Source organism: Nasonia vitripennis (genome assembly GCF_009193385.2).
Source record: "Nasonia vitripennis strain AsymCx chromosome 1 unlocalized genomic scaffold, Nvit_psr_1.1 chr1_random0012, whole genome shotgun sequence".
NCBI lineage: Eukaryota > Metazoa > Arthropoda > Insecta > Hymenoptera > Pteromalidae > Nasonia > Nasonia vitripennis.
Window position 1 is genome coordinate 255924 of NW_022279600.1, and position 13024 is coordinate 268947.

General features: G+C 33.6%; 1 protein-coding gene across 8 annotated transcripts in view; it reads right to left on the minus strand.

Moving 5' to 3' along the window:
* LOC100680454 (cyclin-dependent kinase 14) overlaps positions 1-13024 on the minus strand; it is a 132342-nt gene that overhangs the window by 18289 nt on the left and 101029 nt on the right. The gene's annotated exons all lie outside the window — the stretch shown is intronic.

Sequence of the window (13024 nt, forward strand, 5' to 3'; positions counted from 1 at the left end):
ACAGTAAAGCAAATTTAGGATACCACCAAATTAATCATCTCTCGCATACCGTCCGATCTACAGTTCTCTCCATATGAGATCGTTATCGCTACTCTTATTGCTCTGAATGTCCAACGCTTGATCAGTGAAGTGCTGTTTGCCGAGGAATTCCAAAGTACATGCCAGCACTTAATAAATGCACCCAAGTCCACCGAACAGGGATCATCTAGTGTACCACAAGCTCCATCACGACGCGATTTCAGGAGTGTCATCGTGCTATTCAAATCAGCAGCTATGCGTGACTTCATTATCACGCTGAGTCTGCGCAACTGAAATTTCTCAGCATCAGCCGTATTCTCGCAGACTGAGCAAACCAATATCGCCATTCGTCCGCTACCTGAAACCTGTCTTTGCTTTTCTTCAGCCTGTACGCTTAAGCTTTGTACCGAATTGGGCTACAAGGATGCCCGCGTGACTAACCTCGTGGTACAGGTTTGCAGAAATGCTGAATCATAATTCATACATACACAGCGCCGACAATCTCAATAAGTTTACGAAAGGACTATCTATATCCAGTCACGCCTCATCTTCTCCAGGTCCTACAATCTTCAACGATGGTAACAAATTAATAAGTCATGCCAATATAAACGGTTTAATTACTCATTTTAACGAAGTCGAATGCTTTTTACATCTGAATTCCAGACATATCTTTCTCATCACTAATAGTAAACTCAACAAACTTGATCCTAACAAATTAGTTAGCATCGAGAATTACTCGCTACTCCGGAATGATAGAGCCCTATGAGAGGGTGGTAGAGTTGCTCTTTACATCCACTATTCCATCAGGTGTAAACCTATCGCAATATCCGCCCGCAAAGCTATTGTGAATCGTCAATCGGAATATATAGTTATCAAAATATCTACTTGTAAAAGTAATAGCACACTTCTTGCTATAGTCTAACGTATCCCTTATTGTGCCTTACCTAACGACATTTTCGACGTCATCGCCGAGCACTGTACCCGATGCAATAACGTTGTCATTAACGATCGAAACTTTAATATGCTATCCGACTTATACAAGGCACAATTCATTCGTGAAGATATCGATTTATATTCGCTCTATATGGTGCCATCTACTGCTTCTCACCATACGTTAAATATTAATCGCGAGATGAGCCACACATGGCTTGATTTATTTTTGTCTCACAAACCGAACTTATTATTGCATACGACAAGTTATTTACTCCATTTATGATCAACCAAGACCAAATCGACTTAATTGTCAAATTTCAGCCCGAACTGGTCGCGCCGAAGGTCGCTCAACACCGCACAGTTGGCGGTTTTTAAAAATCTGTTTTAATATTAGACGGCTTGAGCTAAGAATAAACTAGAGGATTAATACTTTACAGAAATAAAGTTTGAATCATATAAAGTAAATAAAAATGATTAAAGGTTGATCTCCACGTTCAAGGTAGCTTAAGGTGGTCTGTTTGTAATATTAGTGCCAAATCGTGGAATTGACTTGAACCGTTTTAAAAATGGTCGGATGATCTTTTCTATATTGTTTCTCAAAACTATACAATAAAGGATGTAATTTCAAAGGATATTTCATCACGCTAGCATATTTTAGCCTGATTTGTGTTATTTTAAACTAATTTTTTTAGTCACTCCCGTAAATTTGGCACTTATAGCCATGACGACTACGTTAAACAAAGTCGGATGAGCTTTTCAATAAAATTCCTATAATTTACATAATTCATACTTCATTTTTGTATATTTTCAATCCTCAAGCTCATTTCTAGCGTGAGACGTCTAATTTTGAAAGGAATTTTTAAAGATCTTTTACTGCGCGGCTCCCTTCCATGCTCTTGGTTTTAGATTTTAATCTATATTTCCCATAGAAGCAATCATTGCGACTCATATCAATACAAACAATTTCTATAGTCTTGCAAAAGTAAAACTATTTTTCAGAACACGTGCATCAAGAACGCGCTTTTCGCCTACGAAAAAGTGGAGCAAAAGTAAAGTTTATTAAGCCTGAGGTCAAAGGCCTTTTTAGTGTTTTTGTGTGTATTAATACATATAAATACACCCACACATACATATAAGAGTAAGCACTTTCGCCTTAGATATTTGTATTTTTAACGCACAGAATGATATAATTTGTTGCCCTCCCATTGGATGTCTGTTTTGATATTTTCATCCCCATTATTATCGCTTAATGGTCACTATTTGTATAATGATCGCTCACCGTCTCCTCATTAAAATGTGTAAGAACATCTAGTTTTTATTTATTTATTTTTTACCGTTCAAGGATAGTCGGAATAGCGCTGCCACCAGCCGCGTATCGTGCGACAACCGAATACTAGATAAATTTTTAGAGGCGATCAACTCAGAAAGAGAGAGAGAGAGAGACCTTTTGTTAATTAAACAATTGACTTAACAAGCTATGGTAACGCGAGCGTTTATTCTTCGGACGCGGTGGTTACGGGATTGCTTCTGTCCTCCCCAGGGAGTACTCAAGGATAGAATATGTTTGAAAAATAATGCGAGACAGTATATATACTATAATAGATGACAAATAATTACTATTTATTCAATTAATTACCTTACATGGGAGAGCGTATAATTTGGAGTTATAGTTATTTCAAGGCTTTTCGACAAATAATATGTATTTTTGCTCTCCGTACTAAATCCTTAACAGGCGATTAGTTATATGATTGAATCACTATATATGTGGTTCTGGGTCGAGTGCGTATATGCACTTAACTTTACTACTAATTTAACGAATTAGCGCCACAAAACCTCGTAAATGTAAATTCTAACAACTTATTTATTTAGACTTATTATTGATACTCTTGAGGGCTGTGACTCTTAGAGTGCGATTGAACTAATTAACATATGCGCGCTCTTGCGTCGCGTGGTCTTTACTGTAGAAGACTGTGTTCGAAACTAGCTGTTCACCGGCCAGTCCGCATGTCTTTTATTTCGACCGGACGCATCTTTAATTATGTTAACATTACATTCGATACCTTCCGTCCCTATATCTTTCTCTAGTAATTTACGATTTTTCGCGAAGTACATATAGAAATTATTTAGATATGAGAGTTAGCTATTTACTAAGAAGATGTAAAACAAGTACTAGCAAATCGTGAAGAGATTAAATTTCTTCTCCCCTTTTTTTTGACTGTGGATATTATGTATGTGTCTTGGAATTCATGCCTTGTATTACATTTTCCTGTATGCGGCTATAGGCTTAATTTAAAGAATAAGTACGCATTACGACTTGAACAACGATTATCTGAAAAAAATTAGTAATAAATGATTCTTTTCGAAAAATTTATTCTAAAGTAAATAAAAATAAATGTTTGTCTTAACCATCACCTGAACATAATTTTGTGAATTTATCCTACACCAATAAAATTTTAATTCTAAGATAAATTAGAAAAACATAATGGAGTTATAATTCAATAACAGTTTTTACTGTGTCGTAATTCATAGTATTTATTCGCACGATTCCCGCCGAGGTTTCTTTTTATTAAAGTAACTAAATCATTTTTTATTTCAAGAGCTTAAGGAAGGGAAGCGATTGCAAAGGGAGAAAAGACGACTGCGCTGTAGACAGGATAAGATGGGTTAGATGGATTCCAATATGGGTGGTAATGAGACTATCCAGGTAAGAGTCATTGTTTGTCAGCGTCAGTTTCGGACATTGGGTCAGCGGAAGATTTCATTACATCTAAACTTAATTACGGAGAACTAAACGTCGTGTGTTAGGAGTCTAATGGCATAGCATAATGCGTATGCTGTCTATGTTTCGGCGAGGAACTTATTCTAACTTGTGTGTGTTTGTTGTGTTTGAATGTGTGTACGCTTTTTTTCGAATTTCCTTTGTATACAGTAGTTCCCAGGCCAGATTTTTCTACGGCCCGGAGAAAACTCTACGTGCACACATTCAATCGCCACTGAGGGGTTATTTAACTTTGTTAGTTTTTAGTGGGTATGAGATAGCTATGTTAGCTGATGTACAGAAAAAAAAAGGTTTGTATGACGGAAAACAGTTCTGTGGCGCATTTTTCTGTTGACGTTACAACGGGCCTTTTCGTGAGCATGAGTTCAATTTAAAAGTATGTAGTTGCACACCAGGCTGGTAATATTATTACTTCTCCTTCCATTTTATACCACAGCTCGTGCGTAATATAGGCTTCTATGCACGCGGCGCATGAATCCGCCGGTTTTATCTGTAGAAGATGTCTATTGCACTTAAAGGAAAGGTACCCAACCCGAACTCACCGATTTTGATGATTTTCATATATGTTGTAGAACATAAAAAAATAAGAGACACGTATTTTTTTTATCGGCTAATTTTCACTTTTAAGGGGTAAAAACCTCCCCTAAAGTTAACCCAAAAAGCGTTTTTTTTCAAATATCTCGGCTTAAAATTAATATTTTTCAATGAAACAAATTGGAGGTTATTTCTTACAAAAAGAGCAAGTATTTCATGGTGATTTGAAGAGTAAGGGTAGCATCCCCTATTTTTTAGGGGTTGAAAACATATATTTTTTGGCATAATTTTATAATAAAAATGTTTACACCAACTAAAAGAAATTGGAAAAAATGTTTAAACATCCTTAATAACAAAATTTAGATGACGTCTTTCGGTGTTTTCATAAATATTATCCCTAAGGGGGTAAACCACCCCTAACACAAAATAACTGTAAATATGTAATTCAATACATAATATTTCGTAGAAAGTTTGTATATAGAGGTTTTCGAGGTCGCTGATTACAAATCTGTTATCAGATTTTGAAAATTCAAAATGGCGGATCCAATATGGCGGACGGAAATATCGAAAAAAAATTTTATATAATAAAAAAGTTTTAAACGACTAAAAAATTTGGAAAAAATTTGTAAACATCTATAATAAACAAATTAAGTTTTTCGGTTTTTTCATAGATACTTCCCCTTAGGGGGGTAAACCACCCCTAACACAAAATAACTATAAGTATACTTCAATCCATAATATTTTGTAGAAGGTTTGTATATAGGGGTTTTCGAGATCGCTCTTTACAAATCTGATATCAGATTTTAAAAATACAAAATGGCGAAACCAATGTGGTGGACGAAAATGTCGAAAAAAAATTTTAACTTTCAAAAAAACTTGTTTACAAATGTGTGATCTTTGTAGCCTGTACATGTGAACTAAAGAGCCTTAAACCCTAAACCCCTAAAGAACAAATAGGCTAAATGGTTGTGCTTTTTAACCAAACGACTCCAAACCCCTAACCTCCAGACAAGCCGAAGGCCTATGCTTTACCGTAGACACGAGTATAGACATATTACCGATATTTTATTCTATCATTTTGTATGTAACAAATAACGTCTCGTTTTATGTTTCAATCAAAGATTATTTATTTTTCTGCTTTTATAAATTAGCATAATTTCAAAAGTAATTTCATAAATTATAAAGTATTTCATAAATTGCATAATTATATAATTTTATAAATTCAAAAAGTCCACACTTTTTTGCAAATGAAAAAACATAGGTTAATAAAATTAGTTTATCAAACTCTTTTGCGTTTTGTAATAAAATTTAATGTTGTCAAACTTGGGAGTTTTTCATTGTTACAATTATTTCGTAAGCCGAAAGTTTTTTAGATGAATTCTCGAAGTAATGATTATTGTATCTATAGTAAAATATTTACAGTCTGGAATTCCATAATAATACTATTTGATACGATTTAATGAATTTCTCAAAAAATCTAAATTTAATAATAAATATTGTTCTAATTATTATTATTATTTTTCATTATCATTGCTATTATCAGTATTACTGTTATTATTGCTATTACAATTATGCTTATTCTTCTTCTTATTATTATTATTATTATATTACTATGATAATTTTTGTTATTGGTAAAAATACATAAAAGAATATTAATACTCGAACTTCATTTGCAATTAAAGAACACGTTGTTATTGAAAGGGAATTTTATATGCATTCATTAGTTTAATGAATGTTATCGTACATTCAATGATAATTCCACAGATAAATGTCTTTCACTCATAAAAGTTGTTGACAATATGTGCGAATCAGTATGTTCTTTTTTTAGATTGTTTTCATCGAGTGTTTACCTCAGCTGCCTGTGTTATTTTTTAGGCAGTGAGTGAGTTTTGTGGGTATTCTAGTTCGATGCTGGAAAGTACGAATAGTACGTCTTTTTGTTTGTCAGTGGTATCATACAGTTGTAGAAAATTTTCTTTAGTGATTTTATATAGATTTACATTATTCAATTTCAAAGTGAATAAAAGTTGAATAAAACCAAAAATAGAGTTTTCCGAACATCACAAAGTGGAACGAGAATTCTTCTCCAATGCATAAATTAATGATTTGATTCAATTTACATTCACTCGTTTTATTCTGGTAGAAATGTAGCAGTCGTGCCTTACATGCAAAAACACAGCTTGTATAAATTTTACCGCTTGTTTTCATTTTAGATTTGAAAATGAAAATTAATCCGTTAAACGTTCTAAACTTATTATTAGCATACTTTCAAGCGTTAAACATACCAGATAGTGTCACGAATGATCACGAAACAGAGTTGGCCGAAAAAATAAAAGAAATTTTAATAGATGCAACACATGATTTCAACGATGTAGAAATGATTACTGATGACTCTTTGGATTTTCAAGAAGAGTATAAAGACCATAATGCGGAAATAATTGAAGATGAAGTGCAACATCATTTTCCTGATCCGGATATAGCACCAACAAATCAATGTACAGCAGATAATGAAGAACTAGATTTTGAATGCAAAAAAAGAGCTGTAGAATTTTTGAGAAGTAGCAAAAAGAAGCAAAATTTAAGTCTCAAAACAGTGCAAAACAGATTCAAAAAAGTATCATCTATTAGTCAGCTACGTCGTTGGGCTCATTCAATTAATAAAGGTGGCACGTATAGAGAAAAAGTAGCACAAATTTGTCAGTATACCCTGGATAATTTTCAAGCAGCTCTCGACAGTGGTTCAATTATCCATGATGAAGATATAATTCGATGGGCCTTACAAGCTAAAAAAGAAATTGGTTTTGATGATATTAGATTCAAAGCTTTTAAACATTGGTTACTCAAATTTAAACAAGCACACCGAATAGTTTCTAGGAAAATAAATAAGTTCATAACAAGAAAAACACTAGAAAGTAGTGCAGAACTTACGGCTAAAGCTGAAGCATTTATCGATGACGTTAAATCGTGTATACCAAGGATTGGACTAGAAAATTTGTATAATACAGATCAGAGCGGATTTCAGCTAGAAATGCATTCTGGAAGAACATTAGCAGTAGAAGGAGAAAAGCAAGTGCAATGTCTGGTACAGTCAATTTCAGCAACAACGCATAGTTATACTATACAGCCACTAATATCAGCTACTGGACAACTGTTGTCACCGCTATTTCTTGTTTTAAAGGAACCAAGTGGCAAGTTTGGCCCTATTGTAGAACAAAACATATTTAGACCAGAAAACGTGTACGTGGAAGCATCTAAATCTGGAAAATTAACAACAAGTAAGGGAACTAATAACAATTTTTACATTGTAATATCGTTGATCAGTTAATTAGTAAGTCGTTTAATTGCAGATCACTTCAAAATCTGGTTGGAAAAAATATTTTATCCCTATGTAGGCCATCACTCAATACTATTACTTGATTCTTGGAGTGGTCATTGTGACAAAGTTATAGAAGAAACAATGCCACAAAATAAAATTATTAACATAAAAAAATTCCAACTGGAACCACAGGAAAAATACAACCACTTGATGTCTATGGATTCCGTATTTGGAAAAACTTTGTCCGAACATTTTCTGATAATGTAATGTTAATGGATCATGATATGAATTTACATGTGAGAAATAATATAATTAAACTTCAATCATTGGTTCAAAACCAACTGTCTTCACCGAGATATATAGATTTGTTTAAATATTCCTGGTATAAAAGCGGTTACGTCAATGAAAAACCAGATAAATTTGATAATCCTATAGATTTCAGTTTTGGAAAGTCTTGTGCAACACATTGTGAAATAGAAGGGTGCACAAACATTGCAATTGTACGATGTGGTTGGTGCAAAAAAGCATTGTGCTTTAAACACTTTTATGAGGACTACCATTATTGTAAAAACATCGTAAAATAATATATTTTATGCTCAATACAAAAAATGCACTATGGCAAAAGATAAAAGATTGTAGATTATTATTATACTCTAATATTATAAACAAAAATACATTATAAGTTGAATTTACAAGAAAGGAATTTCAATAACATTCTGATAACAATTTCTACGGAAATTATAAAACTGCTTCACACACAGAATTTTCTTGTTTACAAATTTAGGAATTTGAGGTGGTTTGGTTAAAAAGCACAACCATTTAGCCTATTTGTTCTTTAGGGGTTTAGGGTTTAAGGCTCTTTAGTTCACATGTACAGGCTACAAAGATAACACATTTATAACAAGTTTTTATGAAAGTTAAAATTTTTTTTCGACATTTTCGTCCACCACATTGGTTCCGCCATTTTGAATTTTCAAAATCTGATATCAGATTTGCAAAGAGCGATCTCGAAAACCCTTATATACAAACCTTCTAGAAAATATTATGGATTGAAGTATACTTATAGTTATTTTGTGTTAGGGGTGGTTTACCCCCTAAAGGGTAGTATCTATGAAAAAATCGAAAAACTTAATTTGTTTATTATAGATGTTTACAAATTTTTTCCAATTTTTTTAGTCGTTTAAAACTTTTTTATTATATAAAATTTTTTTTCGATATTTCCGTCCTATTGGTTCCGCCATTTTGAATTTTCAAAATCTGATAACAGATTTGTAATCAGCGACCTCGAAAACCTCTATATACGAACTTTCTACGAAATATTATGTATTGAATTACATATTTACAGTTATTTTGTGTTAGGGGTGGTTTACCCCCTTAGGGGTAATATTTATGAAAACACCGAAAGACGTCAACTAAATTTTGTTATTAAGGATGTTTAAACATTTTTTCCAATTTTTTTTAGTCGGTTTAAACATTTTTATTATAAAATTATGCCAAAAAATATGTTTTCAACCCCTAAAAAATAGGGGATGCTACTCTTACTCTTCAAATCACCATGAAATACTTGCTCTTTTTGTAAGAAATAACCTCCAATTTGTTTCATTGAAAAATATTAATTTTAAGCCGAGATATTTAAAAAAAACGCTTTTTGGGGGTTAACTTTAGGGGAGGTTTTTACCCCTTAAAAGTGAAAATTAGCCGATAAAAAAAAATACGTGTCTCTTATTTTTTTATGTTCTACAACATATATGAAAATTATCAAAATCGGTGAGTTCGGGTTGGGTACCTTTCCTTGTTAGTACATTCTGTTTTTACATGCTGGGATTGTAAAATTTTATGTAGTCGAGGCGTGAATTCTAGCGTTCCCGATTTGTTCGGGAGGAAATTCTTGTCTAAGGCACAGTTCATGCAGTATAGGTCTTCTGTTTTTCTCATCATTACACACGGAGTGTTATAAATGCCGTTGGATACGCATTTGCTTTTTAGTAACACATCGAATCGTTCAGGATGCAATCTTGGTATCTCTCCATCTATGTGGCGGTTCGATTCGTTATGCTTTCTACCTGTTGGTGGTGCCATTCTGAAATATTTTATTAATTAATGTGTCGAATGCCTGTTCCGTCGAACTTTGTCGGTGGATGATATCATTAACACCTCTTCGGAGTCTGTGGGTGTGATTTGTGTAGCAGAGTGAATGTACGCACGGCTGTGGGGTTGGAGTTGCGTAAATGATTTCTTGCGTCGCGGGCTAGTTTTCCAACGATAAAGAGTTTGAGTTATAAGTTTTCGAGTCGAAGTTGAGTAAATTAATTTTTCGCGTGATTAAATGATAGATACATGCTTTTACTATGAAAATTATGGTTACAATGATTATCGCATTAATGCCAAAACCTAGCTTCATCATCGCAACGGTTTGTTTCCTGCTTCTGTGGTTAGATTCGATTTCCTTGATCTTGTTTTCCAATTCTTGTATTGATTCGGCATCATCAACGGCGGGCCAGACGTTTGCTGATGCATGTATTTGTTTGAAATTTGGTAACAGTTCTTTGTTTTCGTGCGCAGCAGCAAGTTTGAGGACGTGAGTTTGTACGTCTAAAAAGATTCTTGGCAGGTAGAAGAAATTTACTCCGTCTTGGATTTCGTGTACGCCGATTAACATAGTGGACTCGTGTCAACCGAAACATCTTGGTCTGAATTGAACTATGCCAATGCCGTCGATTTTTGTAGTTTCCGCTCTTTCTTGTAAACAGTATATCTGTAATAATTCAGGTTTACTGAGAGAGTATAGCCATCCATTTACTGCTGTGATTCTAGTTCAATATGCTCTGTGATTAGGCACAAATCTTATGTCGCATAGTGAGAATACGCCTTGACTTGGATTGTGTCTTCTTCGTAAATTGGTCGTTCGAAGTTGCAGAAGTAGTAATAAATTGACTCTTTACATCTACGGAAATGATCAGTAGTTAAAAAGGTGTGTTTTATCTTCGTCATCTGTCGTCGGCTAGTGCGAGGTAAGGTGCTCGAGGCATTATGTATGAGCTGGGCGTTGTATTTCTTGAGATGTTTTGGGGTATCGGTAGTGGATGTATTCGGTATAGGTTATACGAGTGTTTGTCTAGAAGGGGGATGAAACTTTCTATTATGATTCTATTTGCAATTTTTCTAATTTGGACCGTGGCGATCTCGTTTTGTCGTTCTGCTCGGATATGTTCCTTGGGGATTGGGAATTCGTATCCTGGGTTTATGTCGTGCACGTGTTGTTGGATATCTTGAAGTTGTAGTTCTGTATGTTTCCATATGCGAGTTTAATACAGCTTATACGGCGTAGAACCATTCTATGAGATGTACTGTGTAGATTAATACGGTGATTTAGTTACGAGCGTCGTACATGTTTCTTCCTAGAATTTGTGTTTTGGAAAAATACTCTTCTTGTCTGTCTTGTAGGTCCATCAAATTTTTAACTAATTTGTTAAATCTGCTTTGACTAAGGTGAGCCTGTTCCTCTACTAGATGCACTATTACTTTTTGATTCTTGAACAATTGGTCTATTTGTTCATTATAGTATACGCTGTCGTCTTCGGATAGTGTTTCGAAGAGAGTTTTGCTTAAGCTACCAATAAAACCGAATGGCACTACTCTTTTTACTATAGACGTGGGGTAGTTTGCCTTGCTGTCCAGGTTTTTATGAATTCTGCTGTGTCGTCGCGTAGTTGCCTGAACAAATTTTCTGCCTGCTCGTTTTTGTCTAGTAAACAGTTTGCCCTGGAGAAAAGTAAGGAACATTCGGCTCTTTCGGTGGGGCATGTTGTATTTAGAGCTTGTAATCGGCCTACGACGAAAGATCCGTTGTGATATAGTGAACCTATATCGATGAATGTTACTATTTTCCAATCTGCTTAAGTGAAACGGAGGTCGTCTCTTTTTTCATAATACACTCCTGGGTTGTGCTCAAAGGATGTGATTTTATAGTTTTTATACCCACAGACTGAAGAGGTTAATGATAATAAAATAGTATTTGAAAATTCCAAATTCTAAAACTAGACTACTAGACCGAGTGAACTACCTTAAACCAATTTAACAATTTCACTTTTAAAAAAGATTTAAGTTTCGAGGATGAAAGTAGAAATAATGATGATTCAAATAAGATATATAAGAAAAATATCGTATATCATGAAATATTAAATTAATAATAAACTAATAAAATATATCAGTTATTGAGAAAAGATGTGAATGGATTCACGGCACACAGATACCTTAAGTATACTTTAATATAATAGTAGAAGTAAGTATATATAAATTAATAATAAACAAATAAAATATCTCCTATTTTAGATATATATGGGCAACATGTAAATAATGCGCTATGAATTATAAATAATAATAAATAATAAAATATGCCAGTTGTTGAGAAAAGATGTAAATGGCTTTACGGCACATAGGAAAATTTAAATAGCCCAAAATTTTTAAGGCCCAAAATTATATCCGCCTCATAGATGATGTCTAGGTGTTAGGGTAACCCCTAAATGTTAAGTTATTGAGAAAAGATGTGAATGACTTCACAGCACACAGGTACATTAAGCACTTTAATATAATAGAAGAAGTAGAAGTAGATTGTTGGACTTTGTGCAAAAACAAGTAGGAAGAATGTTTTGATGCCTTTTTAGTGGAAAAATAGTATTTTTATAAAATGTCCGTACGGATGTATGTGTGTTCGCAGAGGAAAAAAACATGAAAAAAATGAAAAAAGTCGTTTTTCTGTAGCGCACAATAACTAGAGTGAAAAAGCAACTGTATAAATGAAAACTGCATCACTTGGATTTCAGTTTAATAATTATAGCAATGCGAAAGAAGGAGAGGGATAGAGAATTATATTGATATGTGTATGTAGTTGATTAGAAATAATTTTATCTATAAAACAAAAAAGTAAAAACTTTATAGAATTATACATGAAGTAAAAACAATTTTGATATCAAAGTAATACATAATGTTGAAGGAAGCTACGTGCCAAGGAATTAGCAGCGGTTTTTTTACGTTCATATACGTGAAACTGTAGTTTTATATCCTAGTTTAGTAACCTAATTACAAAGCAAGCATTTAAACAAGAGAAAAATGAAAAAACTTTATCATTTCTATCTACATAAGCAATGTATTTTCTACTTGTAAGCGCTAAGATTCTATGGTGATTAGTATACAAGACCACTCAAATTGTGTCTCAGTGCGATCGTGTGTTGAACGTTTGCTGTATGATATAATAACATTAAAATAATTTAAAACTATTAATTCCAGCTTAAAATGGTTGTTTACAGATTCTAGGTCAGAATTGTGCAAAAAATGGATCTACCAGAAAATAGAAAAAATAGTATAGTGTGTACCAAGAGCGTAAGATAGGCTATTTAGACTGAATGTAGATTGCAGTACGAGCCGCAGACGTGTACTACAATATC